The 14,866-nt window shown below is 41.9% G+C and overlaps 1 pseudogene across 1 annotated transcript; it reads left to right on the forward strand.

Annotated features, from left to right (window-relative positions):
* Positions 1 to 13,371: 13,371 nt before the first annotated feature.
* Positions 13,372 to 14,742, forward strand: LOC307183982 (ruvB-like 1; annotated as a pseudogene). Its single transcript has one exon. The product of its transcript is annotated as a ruvB-like 1 (transcript).
* Positions 14,743 to 14,866: the final 124 nt, after the last annotated feature.

Here is a 14,866-nt window from a genome sequence, read left to right on the forward strand (position 1 = left end):
GGCTTAAGACCAGACACGGAAGGCCATGTATTAAAGGGTTGGAACTTTTGGTCCTACCCACTGACCTCTGGGAAGGGGAGGGCTGCTGGAGACTAAAGCTCTATAAAAATTCTAGAACAGCAAGATCTGATGAGCTTCTGGGTTGGTGAACACTTGGAGGTGGTGAGAGAGTTGGTGTGTCTAGAAAATGCATGGAAGCTCCATGGCCCTTTCCATACAACTTACCTTGTGCATCTATCTCTTCCATCTGGCTGATCCTGAGTTATATCCTTTTATAAAAAACTAGTAGTCTAGTAAGTGAATGCTTTCCTGAGTTCCATGAGCTGCTCTAGCAAATAAATTGAAACCAAGGAGGGCATCATAGGAATGTGAGATTCACAGCCCCTAGGTCAGAACAGGCGGAAACCAGGGACATGAGATTCCCATTGGCAGTAGGGGGAGGGCGAGGGCTGTCTTGTGTGACGGAGCCCTTAACCTGTGGGATCTGAGCTCTCTCCAGGTAGATAGCTTCAGAACTGAATTAAATTGTAGGACACCCAGGTGGTGTTGCAGAATTGCTTGATGTATGGAAAACTCACAGGTCTGGTGTCAGAAGGGAAATAGCGTTGTAGAAGGGGATTGAGAGGAGAGGAGACACACAGGAGTGTGGTTTTCCTTAGACCAGCACAGCAGGGAAACTCTCACATTTGTAAACTTGACAGTTATCAAAGCACTCCATCAATCCTCAAAGCTGGGGAATGGGAAACTGACAATGGTATGAAATAGAGGAACAGGAATTCAGGGACTTGCCCAAGGTTAAACAGCTCGACAGCACAACTCGACCTTTCCTTAAGCAATCTGACCTGCATCCGGTGTCTCTGTTGTATTTGTGCTTCCCACCTTCCCCGACTCCCCACAAACAAGATACCATTGTAGCTAGAGATTCTTTGGTGCTAGGGCTGAGCAATGCGGGTGGTTCGTGTTCTGTTTTTTCTGTTTCTTTGGGGATTTTGCCTCTATTTATAAAATATTATCTCTTTGTGCCTGCAGTATTTGTTGTTGTTGTTGTTAATGCACCCAGAATCCGTCATACCCTGGTTTTAGATGAGTTACGGCTAACAGGACGTCTGATTAGTCACACTGAGGGGGGGGTAAGGGGGGGATGGGGGAGGGGAAAGAAAGCGCTTGTAAACCTACACAGGGCTGCCCCCTGGGGGCCAGAAGAGTGAGCCCCTCTGGCAGGGAGTGGAGGGGCTGCATTAAATTGTACGATTAAATTAATTTAATTTAATTTAATTTAACTTAAATTAGGTGAGAATGCTTGCGAGCCTCTGGGCTTGGTGGGTTTACCCCCAGAAAACTTCAGTAGTGACAGGCTATGGGGCTCTTTTATGCCAACGTATAGTTTTTCTGTGCCTTACTTTTCTCTTCCCTTAGATATCTAGATTCAGAGAAGATTACCAAAAACTAACTTTTAAAATTTAATAGGTGTTTCTTAAAGAAAACTTAAAAAAAGAAAAAAATTGCCCATAATTCCAACCCCAGAGAGAACATTTTCATCTAAATCTTTCCAGTCATTATTCTCTGCATAGATATACATGCCTATTTATATAAAATTTATTTTAAAATGCAATTATTCTATACACAGTGCTTTGCCGCTTACTCTTTCATCCCATATGGTGTTTTAACGGCATAGATTTTTCAAATTTCATACAGAAATTTTCTCAGCTATTTCATATCCAGAGTAATGAATGCCATAGCTAGAAATGAATGCCCTCCCCGGTGGTGATGCTGATATGGCTGGTCTGAGATCTACACAGGTGTGGTGGAAAGAACTTCGATCTAGGAGCCAAAAACGTGTCTTCAAATCTTGGCCATGGATTCTGGATAAGTTTCTAAACCTCTTAACTTTAGTTCTTTTATATAAAGAAGAGATCATAAAAATCTGAAGATGCTTAACACAAAGTATGTATTTACAGTTTGTGGAATAGTTATACATGTATGGTTATATGGAAGTATAGCTGAATTGGAATCAGATCATCACAGAACAGTTAGTTAAGGGGAAAAGCAGAACTCTTCACTCATGTCCCCTAGTCCCCCCTCCCACTGCACCAAAAAAAAAAAAAAATCTGCTGTCAAAATAGAAAAGAATGTTCATTAAATGGCAATGAATTTAGAGAGATAAATCGATCCCGTTTTGCCTTTTCAAAGTATTCAGGAAAAAAGGATCTACAACTCAAATGAGATTGGATCGCCTAGCCATCTCTGCTCACCCATCAGCAGCTGTAAGATTGAATCATTTCTTTTGCAAATACACTAACATCTCAAATATATGTCCAGATTTCATAAAATCCACTTTTCCTGTTTTTGTTCTTTTTCTGTTTTCTGTCCTGGTGCCAGACCATGTTCTTTCTTTTTCCCAAATCTCCTTTTCCATGGCCTCCCTATGAAACCGAGCTGTACACTGTGGGGCTCCTGGGGATGGGAGCCTTTCTGTCCCCTATTTCTTGTTTGTAGGGAATAGACTCCAGCCTCCATGACCTTCCCTGAATCCCAAAGGGCAGATTCCAACAGTTGCTAATCAGGGAAAGGAGGAAATGCAAAGAAAAGGGAGGAGCACATATTACATACACAGTTGTGTATATACATAATGTACACAAAGTTCCCTGAGTGGGGGCCCGGGCACCCTGCTGGGGTCCAGCCACAGTTGTGTATATGCATTGTGTACCCATAGTTCCTCTGTGGGCACATAGTATGTCCACTATTGTGTATGTGCATTGCGTATCCAAAGTTTTTTTGTGGACACATACGATGTACACAGTTGTGTGTATGCAATGTGTACCCAAAGTTCCTTTGTAGAAACATTGTATGTCCACTGTTGTGTATACGCTTTGTGTACTCAAAGTTCTGTTGTGGAAACATAGTATGTACACAGTTGTGTATATGCATTGTGCACCCCCCCACCCCGGGGGTCCTGCCAGGGAGGGGGACAGATTCCACCTCAAGGGATACTCATAACAATATCTTTGAGCTCTTTACAGAACTAAAACCGCCAACTGATGGAAGAGGTTAGCATTCTTCATTCCAGAGATCACAGTTTACAACCGGAGAAGCTCATCAGGACACCACCTGAGACCAGATTAAAGGAGCGCAGGCCCTGCACACACCCTGATCCTTATCAGCAACCCTGCCCTTGAAGCTTTGCTATAAAACTCCTCGCCAAATCCTCCCGGTTGGGACACACAGTTTTGAGCAGAATAAGCTCGCTGTGTCCCCCTTTGCCTGGCAAAGCAATAAAACTGTTCTTTTCTACTTCACCCCAAATTCTGTCTCTGAGATTCGATTTGGCACCAGGGCACAGAGGCTGAGTTTTCAGCATCACCTAGTCTGCTGGCTTTAACTTCTTTTCCCTCCAAGACCCTCCCTCTGGACCCCATTCACAGATCTTTCCTTAGGAAGTTCTTGGCTTCTTTAGTTTGTATCTTCATATGCATTTCTGGGAGTCTGGTGGGGCCTTGTGTTTTTCTTGCATAATCATTATCATTTGAATTTTTTTTTTTAACTGGCATTTAAAAACAGAGTATAGAATTAGACTTTTGTGTTTCTCTTTTCAGCTGAGGAACTTGCCAGCTATATCATCTTGTAATACTTGATAATAACTTTTTCAACAAGGACAAACCCTTAATCACTCTTTGTTGCTTCCCTTACCAGGTTAGGGGCAGAGGGAGCCATGATTGTACCGGGAAAAATGACTTGTTCCGCCTTTACTGGGAGGCCCTTGAAGGGTTGGTGGTCTAGTGGGGTGGGGGCCATGGTAGATGTAGATGTCAGGCTGAGTCAGTCGGGCACCTGCCTGTGTTCCAGGAAGTTCTCTGTATGAAAACTGAAAGAGCAGATTCTTAAGTGCTGTTTGATTGTGGAAGCCACTGATTGAGTTCTGAAAGGCCTCACACTGAGATCAAAATTGGGAGATTAGGTTATCTTGAAATACCACCCTGGGTGTGTTTAGCTTGGGGATAGGTAGTTACAGTTAGACAAAGAAAAAGAGTAAACTAAAATAGTTTAATTAATTGACCAAATCAGGCCAAGATAAAATTTCCAAGGCTTAAATGTTCAGGTACTTACTGAGCAAATGCTGTCCTTTACTTGAATTATTTAGGTAGTTATGTCAAATTCACTTGGTTGCTATTTTCTTGTTTATTCCCATGGAGCCTAGCATGCCCTCCAGCTTCTTAGTGTGAGGATTGCAAATCCTTCTCTGCAAACCCACAGCAGTGGGGGAGGGGTAGAGGATGTCTGGTTTCTTTGCTGTGACCTGGTCATTTTTTTAAACCTCAGACTCTTGATTTTACATAATAATTTTTTGTATGTGTATGTGTGTCAGTTGGCTGGGGGTTATTGTTGACATAAATACATATGAGATTACTCAAATCATTTTTAGAATAATTTGGGTATACTTCTGATATAAATAGAGTCCACTTATATAGAAAGGAGGCAATGCACCAGTGGAAAGAGAATGGAGTGAAGGGAAAAAAAAACATACCACCTCAAAATATTTCTCTTTGGGGGCTTCCTTGGTGCTGCAGTGGTTAAGAATCCGCATGCCAATTCAGGGCACGTGGGTTTGAGCCCTGGTCTGGGAAGATCCCACATGCTGTGGAGCAACTAAGCCCGTGCACCACAACTACTGAGCCTAGGTGCCACAACTACTGAAGCCAGTGCGCCTAGAGCCCGTGCTCCGTAGCAAGAGAAGCCACAGCAATGAGAAGCCCGCGCACCGCAACAAACAGTAGCCCCTGCTCGCCGCAACTAGAGAAAGCCCGCGTGCAGCAATGAAGACCAATGCAGCCAAAAGTAAATAAATTAAAAAAATTTTTAAGTAAAATAAAATAAAATATAAATAAAATAATCTTTATTTAAAAAAATACTCCTCTTTGGCATATAGGTTATTTGGGGTTGATTATTTTTGAAAAGCTGCAGACACAGGAGAATCTCTGAAAACAAGCAGAAGTTACCCTTTATACTTACACTTATAAGGGAAATCTCTATTTGTAATGTCTCTACCAGGAAGAGGAGGATGGCCAAATCTCTAGAAACTCTTACCAATGGAGAAGGCATGGACTTAAATCCTTGTTTACTGCACTTTGCCTGTAAAACTTCCATAGGTGCCCTCCTCCCCGCCCAACACATCTTTCTTTTGTCGTTAGCTGAAGGTATTTAAGGTGGTGACTTGGGCCATTTGGGGAGGTACTCAGTTTTCCTGGGTATCTGCCACATATATAGGAGGTATACATATTATTAAACTTTTGTTTTTCTCCTGTTAATTTGTCTCCTATTACGTGGGGTTCTCAGCCAAGAGCCTAGAAGAGTAGGGGGGAAATTATTTTTCCTCCCCTACAGGAACTATGGGGCAGAAGTTGACAAAGAAGATATTTTGAAGAATAACAAGTTAATCAGGCACCAGCTTAAAGAGACTGAGTTTAAAGAAAATGAAAGTCTGGGCAAAACTGATGGAGATTAGATGATATTTCTGGGAATTGTGAGGATAATATCTGGGACTTGCCTTGATGATGATCTGTACCTGGTTTTAAATTCTTCCTATCTTGGAAAGAACGTTCTCACCCCACTGGTCTTGTCTTAAATTATAAAGTCGGTTCCATTTATTGAGTACGTTTGTAAGCAACTCTTTGCAAGAAATTGCCCTCAGCAGGAAACCCCTTTTCTTGTCAATTTAAGCAAAGCTACATAGTAACTAACTTTTAAATCAAGGGTCCTGCAGGTTCTACTCATCTCCCACCCTAGCACACCTTTCATATCTTTTGATCACACAATATCTTGCCTAACCTGTTGGTTCTTTCCATAGATCAAAGAAGTAGAAATGAAGAATAAGTAATTAACAGCTGACCAGATCTCTTCTCTAGCTTCCCTTTCAGTGATCTTGCGAACAAACTGTGTGAACAAGATAGCATCTAAAGAAAGATCACAAGTCAACAAGCCTGCACGCAGTGGGGGATGGTGACAATTCTGACCCCCAATCTCAATGATTAATTGAGATTACTTTTCTTTTTCCCTTTAAAAACCTTCATGGCCGAATAGAATCTTGGAAAGTGGTTTTTGGGAGACACTGAGTCCAGCTCCCCAGATTGCTGGCATTCTGATTAAAAGCAACTTCCCTTGCTACAAACAACTGCCTCTTGGAGGACCTGAGTTTGGTAACACTTACTATGTAGATAGTAAGGTTTCTTGGTGTGTCGGGTTCCAATCAATGGGCGAGTGTATTACTACCATCTGGTACCTCCCCTTGCTTACACAGAGAATTGGATAAAGGGAAATAAAATCGGCAACACCATGAGATACAAGTTATGCTAGTTGGGCTGCAGCATTCCTGCCAGAGAAGTCTGCATCACAACAGTCTCCACCTGCAAGAACAATATTCAGTGGCCGTTCCTCAATGGGCAGTTCTGAATTCCCTCTGCTGGAGGCCAGGGAGGTGTGCTGATGCCTCTGTTAAGTTAGAATGTCAGGCTTCAGGGTACAAAAGGGATAGCTGTGAATTTTGGGGCATGATGAGTTAGTTATAACAATCTCCCATTTTCTTCCCTGGAGATGACTAAGCCTCATGGATACCTCGAAACATAATGGCTTCACCAGCATCTCTATTTTTTTTTTTTTTTAACGACTATACTGGATTTTAAGCACTACATGCTCCTTTTTAAAATTTTATGTGAAGTGTGGCTAAAACAGGGAGGAGAGTTTAGGGCTCTTGGGTGAGGGTAGAGATGGGAAGAGGTTAACGCATCATCCATGGCTTCAGTGGTGGGCGTTCTGCTTTCAATGAGGAACAAAATTTTTCTATTTCGACTATAGGCATACTAAATTATTGAATTTTCATAAAAGTTGTTGGCTATATTTTCTCCACTTTTTCCAGTGAAGGAAACCAAGTCTCAGAGAAGTAATGTTAACTTGATCAAGAGCACATAATCTGAGCAAGAAAGAGCTAGGCCTCCAACCTCAATCCAGTGACACCAAAGGTCAGTATCTTTCCCCTGTATACTTCTGCCATCTAAAACCCATCCCCCATTACCCAACTCAGGCAGTAACAGGGAGTACCACTGAGGTCTGCTGCTCTGACAGTTATTCCTAAGTAGTTACCAGTTGTCTCCTCCCACTTTTGTTTTGAGGGTGGAGGCAGGTCCTGTTCATCTGCCAACTTCTTTATTCCTTAGAACTGATAGATCTTGGGATTCCAGTTCAAACTTCAGTTTGGCAAAATCTGAGCCCAATGAATCATGTCCTAACCATATCAGGGTGGGTTTTTTTCTTTCTTTTTCTTTTTTTTGTTTTTCCCTTAGCCAAATAGAGGCTGAATGGATGGGCTCTTGGCAACCCCATCATATCTATTATGTGCTCATCATTATTTAAACAAATGGTATTCACTGGGGTCCAAGTTAGAAGGACACGACACAGAGAAGGCTTTTTATCAGTCAGCTGGACTGCTCTTCCCTTTTCCCAAGTCTTTTGTGTTCCCTGAGGATCCCTCAAGTGTGGAGCAGCTCACAAAGGACTAGGATGGACAAAGCCTTTGTCTGGGAAGGGAGAGCCAGTCAGTCCCCTTTGCCCCTCTGCAGATGTCTTGATCCTTTTGGCTATTTTCTATCTCTATTTAAATACAAAAGGGCTGATGAAACACTGTTAAGGCACCGGGGGCCGCAGAAGTGTGTGAGTCATGTGCAGCTTTTTACAAGGTCAAATATAATAAAGAATCAGTATAGGCACTAGGACTTAACGCAGCAGAGAAAGAATAGGTGTTGAAAGATGCTGGCTCTACAGACAGTATGCCTCAGTTCCAAGAATTATACAAGTGATCTCAAAAATGCTTTAACCTAGCAAGACTTAGATCCCTCATATGTAAATGGGAACAATAATTATAGGTATTTCACAGCATTAACCAGAGGTTTAAGTGAAATATTGCATGCAGCATGGTTATTGGAACACTTCGTGCTTTTATTAAACTCTTGCTTTTATAATTATAGCTGAGGATAGATTTATGGAGGGAGGTGGCCTTGGGTCCTGGAAAGGAGAAAAATTATAGAATGTTTCAGGCCCAAGTCCAGGGAGTCATGAATTCTGGAGAATAAAAGCATCTGCAATTTATCTTTTCACTCTAGGGTATAAAGTTAGGGAAATATTTTACACATCTGAAAAGTTTCAAGTAAACTACTCTGGTTTTAACACATTGATGCTTGAACATAATTTCCCAAGACACATTTCCACAAATAATAGTGCAGGAATTTTTTTTTTTAAGTTACCTCCTTGAATCCTATAAAAATGGGTACTTTAGTTTAATATGTTTGACAAACTCAGTGTATTTGGAAACTCATCATGAATATTAGCATACAGTTTCTGAGCAGGCCTATATGAAAATAACATAATTCAGCATTAACTAAATAAATCTGAATATGAAGCATTGTTGTTTCTATTGCACCTGCCGTTGTTTGGAGTGAGGGAGCAGAAAGGCGCGCATAATGACACCCTGAAGAATGGAGGTCCATGGGACTTGGTTTGGGAGCTCCGCTGATTATTCCCAAGCGTGGAGTTGGTTATAAGCTGGCTCACTCAGATGTGCGCGGTCAGCTCAAGTGTTTGCATGCAGGGCATCTAGTCCTCCAAAAAATGCAACAGTTATGGTGACACTAGGCATTGCTCTAAAATAGTGGCTCTAAAGGGCAGTAATTCTAAAGACGCAGGAGCTGAGAAGTCTTAGCAGATTGAGCCAGGCAGCCTTACCTCAGGAGGAAATACTTTATCGTGATATGGGGACCTGGCATCAGAGTTTGAGTGGCTTTTAATTAGCTGAGTTTCCAAGATGTTATCATTATCAAATTGTTTCTGAAACCATATACAAACTTATAAAAACTTTACTCACCCCAACACTTTCCTACTGTAGTGTACAGAGTATATGAAAGGTCAAGACATTAGGTAGCACTGAGACTGTAGGGGACTATGTGTTAGATGTTGGAAAAGAGGAGAAGCAGGGGAGGAAGACAGAGAAAGAGAGAATGATGAAGCTGTGTTCTCTTAATTTGAGAATATATATATAAATGCAATATATAGACGAATATTATTCTTATATTGAATCAGTAACCCTATTTTTAGATTATCTAGATATATAATTTGTTTTTTGGGGAGTGGAAAAACTAAAGATAATTGATGAAAATTTCAATTTTCTTTTATATATTTACAACTACATAACTGTAGACTAAAATTTGCTGTGACTAAGCTTTTGTGAATTACTTAGCATTTCATAGGTTGCTGGCACTGCATCATGAGAACTTCCTAATTCTGAGCTCTTTGGGTCTGAGTCCACCCACTCAGTCTAATGCACTGTGTCTTTGAAAAATCTCTTTACCCTAAGTATCTTTAGTTTCTTCCAATGTAAACTGAGAATAGTAACAGTGTTTCTGGATTTTTTTTTTTTTTTTTTTTGTGGTACTAGGGCCTCTCACTGTTGTGGCCTCTCTCGTTGCAGAGCACAGGCTCCGGTCACACAGGCTTAGAGGCCATGGCTCACGGGCCCAGCCGCTCCGCGGCATGTGGGATGTTCCCGGACCGGGGCACGAACCAGTGTCCCCTGCATCGGCAGGCGGACTCTCAACCACTGCGCCACCAGGGAAGCCCGTGTTTCTGGATTTTTATGAAACAAATAATATACTGCAGTCATTCCTAAATACCTGTCCATATATTGAGGTTAGTTCCATAACAAAGTTTTCATGGGTATATAGTAGAATAAGAAAAAAAAGATCACTGTGATGAGTGTTAATCAAATTTTATACAATTTTAAAAAATGGAGATAGGGGCTTCCCTGGTGGCACAGTGGTTGAGAGTCCACCTGCCGATGCAGGGGACACAGGTTCGTGCCCTGGTCTGGGAAGATCCCACATGCCGCGGAGCGGCTGGGCCCGTGAGCCATGGCTGCTGAGCCTGCACGTCCGGAGCCTGTGCTCTGCAATGGGAGAGGCCACAACAGTGAGAGGCCCGTGTACTGCAAAAAAAAAACAAAAACAAAAACAAAACAAACAAACAAACAAAAAAACAACGGAGATAAGTTCTTTCTATGCTTTTGCTTTAAAATCTTCTTTATTTTACAAAATACCTTTTTGAGGTTTCTCCCTATTTCCCTCCTATTTTACTAGTAGGTAAAATCTCAAAGTCTCAGAATTGATGAGCTGATGATATAGAGACACTGGGCTCAACACAGATATGAGTCAGTGTTCCCATGAATTTTGCCTTTGTATGGAGTTATTCCTCTGTCTAGCAGTAGAGAGAGAGAGAGAGAGAGGGATCTTCAGATATAACATTTTTGGGTGAGACCTTCTCAAAAACAGTGTTTTTGTCAATGGCAAAAAGCTGAAAACCTTCCCACTAAAATCTGGAACAAGACAAGGATGCCCACTTTTACCACTTCCATGCAACATAGTATTGGAAGTCCTAGCCACAGCAATCATACAACAAAAAGAAATAAAAGGTATCTAATTTGGAAGAGGTAAAATTGTCATTATATGCAGATGACATGATACTATATATGGAAAACTCTAAAGACTCCACACAAAAACTACTAGAACTGATAAACAAATTGAGCAAGGTAGCAGGATACAAGATTAACATACAGAAATCTGTTGCATTTCTGAAATATCAGAAAAGGAAAGTAAAAAAAAAAAAATCTCTTTTAAAATCATATAAAAAATACTGAGGAATAAATCTGATCAAGGAGGTGAAAGATATATGCTGAGAACTATAAAACATTGATAAAGGAAATTGAAGATGATTCCACTGGACCACCAGGGAACTCCCTGAAGATGATTCAGATAAATGGAAAGATATCACATGCTCTTGGATTGGAAGAATTAATATCGTTAAAATGGCCATATTACCCAAAGCAATCTACAGATTTGAGCCCTATCAAGCTACCCATGACAGTTTTCACAGAACTAGAAAATATAATCATAAAATTTATATGGAAGCATAAATGACCCAGAATTGCCAAAGCAACCCTGAGGAAAAAGAACAAAGCTGGAGGTATAACCCTCCCAGACTCAGACAATACTACAAAGCTACAGTAATCAAAACAGTATGGTAAGGAATAAAGACACAGACGTAGAGAATGGACTTGAGGACACGGGGAGAGGAAAGGGTAAGCTGGGATGAAGTGTAAAATAGATAGCTAGTGGGAAGCACCTGCATAGATAGCTAGTGGGAAGCACCTGCACCTGTGCACCTGCATAGCACAGGGATATCAGCTGGGTGCTTTGTGACCACCTAGCAGGGTAGGATAGGGAGGATGGAAGGGAGACTCAAGAGGGAGGAGATATGGGGATATATGTATATGTATAGCTGATTCACTTTGTTATAAAGCAGAAACTAACACACAAGTGTAAAGCAATTATACTCCAATAAAGATGTTAAATAAAAACAAACAAACAAACAAAAAACCCAGTATGGTATTGGCACAAAAACAGATGTATAGATCAATGGAACAGAATAGAAAGCCAGAAATAAACCCACACACCTATAGTCAGGAGGCAAGAATATACAATAGAGAAAGGAGAGTCTCTTCAAAGAGTGGTATTGTGAAAGCTGGACAGCTGCATGTAAATCAATGAAGTTAGAACACACCCTCATGCCATACAAAAAAATAAACTCAAAATGGCTTAAAGACTTAAATATAAGACTGGACACCATAAAACTCCTAGAAGAGAACATAGGCAAAACATAAATCATAATCTCTGACATAAATCATACCAATGTTTTCTTAGGTCAGTCTCCCAAGGCAATAGAAATAAAAGCAAAAATAAACAAATGGGACCTGATCAAAACATAAGTTTTTGCACAGCAAAGGAAACCATAAACAAAACAAAAAGACAACCTAAGGACTGGGAGAAAATATTTGCAATTGATGTGACCGACAAAGGCTTAATTTCCAACATATACAAACAGCTCTTACAACTCAACAACAGAAAAACAAACAACCCAATCAAAACATGGGCAGAAAAAAAAAAAAAAAGGGCAGAAGACCTAAATAGATGTTTCTCCAAAGAAGACATAGAGAAGGCCAAAAGTCACAAGAAGAGATGCTCAACATCACTAATCATTAGAGAAATGCAAACCAAAACTACAGTGAGAAAAAAAAAAAACTACAGTGAGGTGTCACCTCACACTGGTCAGAATGTCCAGCATTAAAAAGTCTACAAATAGCAAATGCTGGAAAGGCTGTGGAGAAAAAGGAACACTCCTATACTGTTGGTGGGAATATAAGTTGGTGCAGCCACTATGGAGAAAGTATGGAGGTTCCTCAGAAAACTAAGAATAGAGTTGCCATATGATCCAGCAATCCCACTGCTGGGCATATATCTGGACAAAACTATAATTTAAAAAGATACATAAACCCCCTATGTTCATAGCAGCACTATTCACAATAGCCAAGACTTGAGAACAACCTAAATGTCCATCGACAGATGAATGGATAAAGAAGATGTGGTGCATATATACAATAGAATACTACTCATCCATAAGAAAGAATGAGAGGGAGGGAGACGCAACAGGGAAGACATATGGGAACATATGTTTATGTATGACTGATTCACTTTGTTATAAAGCAGAAACTAACACACCATTGTAAAGCAATTATACCCCAATAAAGATGTTAAAAAAAAAAAAAACTATAAAGACTACTGTAAAATGCAAGAAGCTGGTTTCTGAACGAAATATAGAGGGAACAGAAATGTGAGACAATTCTGTGACAGAAGAGGAATAAAAATATCAAATTTAAACTCCAAAAAAAAAAAAAAAAGAAAGAATGAAATAATGCCATTTGTAGCAACATGGATGTACCTAAAGATTATCATACTAAGTGAGGTAAATCAGAAACAGAAAGACAAATACCATATGATATCACTTATATATGGAATCTAAAATATGACACAAATGAACTTATCTATGAAACAGTCTCACAGACATAGAGAACAGACTTGTTGTTGCCAAGGGGGGTGGGGGAGGGAGGGATTAGAGTTTGGGATTAGCAGATGAAAATTATTTTAACATAGAATGGATAAACAACAAGGTTCTACTATGTAGCACAGGGAACTATATTCAGTATCCTGTGATAACTATAACAGAAAAGAATATGAAAAAGAATATATATATATATATTTGGTTTATATATATATATATATAACGAATCACTTTGCTGTATAACAGAAACTAACACATTATGAATCATTATATACTCCAGTTTCAAAAAGAAGTGTTTTGGGGGCTTTCCTGGTGGCGCAGTGGTTAAGAATCCACCTGTGGGCTGCCAGGGCTCAGTGGGTGCTCAGGCTCCAGGTGCACAGGATGAAGATTGAGAAGGTGAACAGCACCACCAAGACACAGCGCATCACCTCCCACAGCCATGTGAAGGGGCTGGAGCTGGTCGAGAGAGGCCTGGCCAAGGCGGTGGCCTCAGAGCTCGCAGGCCAGGAGAACGCGCGCAAGGCACGTAGTGTGATAGTGGAATTAATCAAAAGCAAGAAAATGGCTGGAAGTGCTGTCTTGTTGGCAGGGCCTCCTGGAACTGGCAAGACAGGTCTAGCTCTGGCTATTGCTCAGGAATTGGGTAGTAAGGTCCCCTTCTGCCGGATGGTGGGGAGTGAAGTTTACTCCACGGAGATCAAGGAGACAGAAGTGCTGATGGAGAACTTCCACGGGGCTATTGGGCTGCGGCTAAAGGAGACCAAGGAGGTATATGAAGGCGAGGTCACAGAGCTCACCCCATGTGAGACGGAGAACCCAATGGAGGGCTAGGGCAAGACCAACAGCCACATAATTATAGGGTTCAAGACAGCCAAGGGGACCAAGCAGTTGAAACGGGACCCCAGCGTTTTTGAAAGTTTGCAGAAAGAGCGAGTAAAAGCTGGAGTTGTGATTTACATCGAAGCCAACAGTGGGGCCGTGAAGAGGCAGGGCAGGTGTGATACCTACGCCACAGAATTTGACCTTGAAGCTGAAGAGTACGTCCCCTTGCCCAAGGGAGATGTGCACAACAAGAAGGAAATCATCCAAGACGTGACCTTGCATGACTTGGACGAGGCCAACGCATGGCCCCAGTGGGGACACGACATCCTGTCCCTGATGGGCCAGCTCATGAAGCCAAAGAAGATGGAGATCACAGACAAACTCTGAGGGGAGATTAACAAGGTGGTGAACAAGTACATCCACCAGGGCGTGGCAGAGCTGGTTCTGGGGGTTCTGTTCGTTGATGAGGTCCACATGCTGGACATCGAGTGCTTCACCTACCTGCACCAGGCGCTGGAGTCTTCCATCGCCCCCACTGTCATCTTTGCGTCCAACCGAGGTAACTTTGTCATCAGGGGCACGGAGGACATCACCTCTCCTCACGGCATCCCTCTCGACCTTCTGGACCGAGTGATGATCATCCAGACCGTGCTGTACACCCTGCAGGAGTTGAAACAGATCATTAAAACCCGAGCTCAGACAGAGGGAATCAACATCAGTGAGAAGGCGCTGAACCACCTGGGGGAGATTGGTACCAAGAGCACTCTGAGGTACACGGTGCAGCTGCTGACCCCGGCCAACCTGCTGGCCAAGATCAACGGGAAGGACGGCACTGAGAAGGAGCACATCAAGAAGATCAGTGAGCTCTTCTACGATGCCAAGTCCTCAGCCAAAATCCTGGCTGACCAGCAGGACAAGAACAAGAAGTGAGATGGCCGAGGTCTTCTGCAAGGAGACTCTGGGTGGGCCCGGTCCCGGTCCAGCCTGTGGGTAGGATACTTGCCCCCAGGTTGAGCTCTGTCTTCACTCGGGCAGGTGGCAGTGTTGTCAGTTT

The sequence above is a fragment of the Stenella coeruleoalba genome, assembly GCF_951394435.1.
Source record: "Stenella coeruleoalba genome assembly, chromosome: 3".
NCBI classification, from domain to species: Eukaryota; Metazoa; Chordata; class Mammalia; order Artiodactyla; family Delphinidae; genus Stenella; species Stenella coeruleoalba.